Source organism: Austrofundulus limnaeus, unplaced genomic scaffold (genome assembly GCF_001266775.1).
Source record: "Austrofundulus limnaeus strain Quisiro unplaced genomic scaffold, Austrofundulus_limnaeus-1.0 Scaffold20, whole genome shotgun sequence".
Classification (NCBI taxonomy): Eukaryota; Metazoa; Chordata; class Actinopteri; order Cyprinodontiformes; family Rivulidae; genus Austrofundulus; species Austrofundulus limnaeus.
Genome location: NW_013952422.1, coordinates 982,245 through 986,165, shown reverse-complemented (window position 1 = coordinate 986,165; position 3,921 = coordinate 982,245).

Sequence of the window (3,921 nt, the reverse complement as noted above, 5' to 3'; positions counted from 1 at the left end):
ATAATATATTTTGCTATTTTCTCTTCTGTTTAGCAGTCACTGTTGTTAGGCGACATGACATAAGGGCTGGAATAAAGATGAAGGCTAGACCGTCCAAATTCACAGCCACTTTCTTCCAGTCTTCACAGCTGATGAAGGACTCGGCCCACATCGACCGGGTCCCCCGAAGTATGCAGCCCTTGAATTTAAGCACAGATTTGAAAAAGACTCAAAAGAACCAGGATGCAGCATCTAATATGAAGTTGTTTTTAGTTATTGGACAAGAAATCATCTCAGGGAGCTACTTTGACAATACTGTGAACCTCCTGGTCAATTTGTTCTGCTACAATAACTGTAACTTTTGGTCTCTAAAATTTAAAAAAAATTAATAAAGCAGAAGGTCCAAACTTATGTTTACAACTCGTTTTCTTTTGGAGTCAGTCTGATTTAAGATGGCTGCCACAGATAATTAAAATTAGCAAAGACAAAGATGACCACAACTCACTGAGTTGAAATGTAATGTGGTAGCTAACATGTATTCAGACTGTTAAAAGTGTTGAAAGTTAAAAGTTGCATGCAAGGCTGTGGGCAAATTATGTAAGATTTTATTGCTTTTATTGCATTTTATTTAAAAATATATTTCAGGTCAAAGTTTGCTGTTAGGCTACTAGCGTTCTGGGTGCAAATGGGAAAAAATACATATTTTTTGTAACTTTAGGACCCAAAACCTTTAATGCTGGAGTTTCATCATTATTGAGTGCAGTTTGCTTGGTGCATAATGCATCTGTTTTTGCTTTTTTCATTTGCAGTATTGGCAACCAGTACTTCTTAGATTTATACCACTGATGTCACACTTGGACAACTAAAAACAAGCTAGAAGCAGGTTTTTACAGGCAACTCTTTTCCTCCATGAGAAATTTAATAGACATACAGTAACTACCCACTTCCTGCTGTTTTAGAAAACGTTCTATTTATTTTAAAACAGTAGACGTAACAAACCACCCAGTAAATACTGCCTACTCACTTGTCTTTAACCAATTCTCAGCTTAGGGGGATTTATATTTTGGCTACAAATTATATAATAGTCATTTATTAAACAAAATGTTTATTACAGAATGTAAATGTAACATTTACATTTTGTTCAAACAATGGTTTCTGCAGATTTTTTTTATCAGTTTGGTTCTAAATTATTTTTTATAGTTTTGAGGATTTCTAAATTGTCTCCACTGATTTTTCAATGGATAATAAATTATTAAAAAATCTTTTGAATCTATCTGAAAAAGACTGAATGTAGGTCGCCCAAACAACCACATTATACACACAGTCCCTTTACCATTTGCTTTTTATTCACTCCCACTACAACTGGCTGCTTCTTCACAGCCAGAGGTTGACCTACTATAGTCTGAGACTTCCACCAAAACAAACAATGCATCAAATCTGGCTGCTAATTCTGTTTTCAGCCCTGCAGTAAGACACAGGCCCCGCAGCAGAGCATGTTTCCTCTCACACTAACCTCTCTGTTTATGACCTTCCTCAGTAAACACACAACACGACAAACAGACACTCATTCACCCCCAGTTTTCACATGCCTCCCTCTTTGGGTGTCAGTAGCCTCTGTATGAGCGTCGCTCAAAGAACGGGGTGACCTCGGGGTCGAACACTTAGTTATGTGTGCTTGAGGAGACTCCGGCGAGCTCTTCTTCGCACCAGTTGTCATTCCTCATTTGTTTCTGTTGCCGCCGAGCCCAGCTTTTTTTTTTTTTTTTGGGGGGGGCTAGAGTTCTCGAAAGCTAGCTCAAAGCGCAAAACGCAGGCCGACGGCGTGGGAAAACAAACAAAACAAAACTGCAGCACCACGTATTCACGCCGAGGTAGTGGAGTAGAGCAAAACTCTCGTTCACTCTGATTTTCACAACGCTTCCGCCAAAATCTTTCACGTGGGCTCGTGGAGAAGAGAGACAGCAGCCTCGTGTTCAGTACCTTTGGTTTATTGATGGCTAAAAATGGCCTTCAAAAGCCCAGCAGTGGCTGAAGACTGTCCCCATTTAACTTCATCCAACGACGACTCATTTAATGAAAAAGGCCGGACCACACAGACTTGAGTTCCCATCAGGAGTCTATTCCCTGTGGCTGAGCTTGAAATGTCAGACTACAGCTGGGGGGGTGGGGGGTGCACTAAGTAGAGCCACAGGAGGGATTGTGGGTGTGTGTGTGTGTGTGGGGGGGGGGGGGGTGAAGCCCTGCAGGTAAGCAGGATGAGAAACGGTTCCCTGCATGGCCTGAGGCAAACCGGGCCCTTCTGTAACAACAATTAGCAGACAAGTGCTCCACTGACTCCAAATTAATATTTAATAACAACGAGGTAGTTTGCCCCTGGAAATGAGAGACAAGTAGATGGAGCACTCTATTTTTTTTGTTTACTTGGATGCGCATGGATTAGCTACAACTAAATCAGGGAGCCATAATTAACCACGCCGTCTGTCAAACCAACGGTGTTTCGAATCCTTTCATAGCTCAGTATTATGCGTTTATTCTGACGGCAGCCTCAGCCATTCCTGTTAGTCTCGTGCCTGCTAGAGCCCGGCAACTTTTATGGGCAACTACAAAATAAAAGGCTTTATGACCTTAGCAAACTCTTAGCGTGGTTCCAATGAATATGTGTCTGGGAGGAAATCCAATTAGTTGAAGTAAGTGAATACACCTGGGTGGAAATCTGATAATAATGGGGTTATTAAAGAATGGTGTTTTATTTGAATTCAATACAATTTGAGATTATTCATACCAGTTGCAGAGTGGTAAAAAAATAACCCATTCTTTGTACTTCAACAAGATCCTAGTTCATTCTTACTGAATGCTTTAACTTTTTATAGCTGGAAGTGGATATCGTGTAGAAAGGCCCATGCAAACAAACTAAACCTCCCCTGATAACACAACCATGACCACACTCTGCAGACAGAGGTGCATTTTTATAGCAAGTTGAGATAACACAGATAGTCAAATTGACTTTTTTTATTTTGCATGTCAAACCTTTGCACACGTACTATTAGTGGTAAAATTTTGCATGCTTCCGCCGCTTCTCAACGGCAAAGAAAGATGTCTTGTATAATTTGTAATAATCCCTTTCACCGTGAACATTAACTGAACTGTCAGGAGTCGGAACATAATGATAAACTCATTAAATGTATGTCATCCACTGAGTTTTAGACTAGGATCATCTTATGTAGAGAAATAACAAGAAAAGGAAGCATTTTGGATCAAACCCTTAAAAAAGAAAACTGAAAAATCTCATATGAATTTGTGTACAGTTTGTTCATTAGTTTTTCCATTAAAACTAAAGAACAAACTGTACACAAATTGTTCTTTAGTTTTTCCATTAAAAAAACATACAAAAAAATATCAAACAGCTGCAATTTTTCTATAATTTTGTTGTTGTTTTCAAAACCTACATTTAAAATCGTAAACTCGAACTAATTAAAATTCAGTGTTTGATTTTTGCTTCAATTATTTAAATCCAAAATAAAACATACGGTTGCTGTTTTAATGTGTAGTGATATGAAATGAATGAAGTTGCCAAAGAAGCAGAGTTTACAATGGCTGGAAGGCTGCTAGAAAACAAAAACCATTCCTAAATATCTTGGGTATGGCTGCACTCGACTCCTATTTTGCATAAAATGGAAAATTAAAGCAATTTTGATCAAGATAAAATAGCTCTCAAGATGCGTAGATTCCTTCTAATTAAGGCCATTTCTAAAGTGCTAAGTGAAAATGTAATGTGTTAAGAGTTCAGGCCATGATGATTACCAGCTCTGCCAGAAAGTAACAAATGGTGCACAAAATATAAATGTTGTCTATGCTTTAACCATTAAGATACAAATAAGGAAGAAAAAAACATAGCCATTTACAATTTTGTAACTGTCGTTTTTCTCATTTATTATATATATA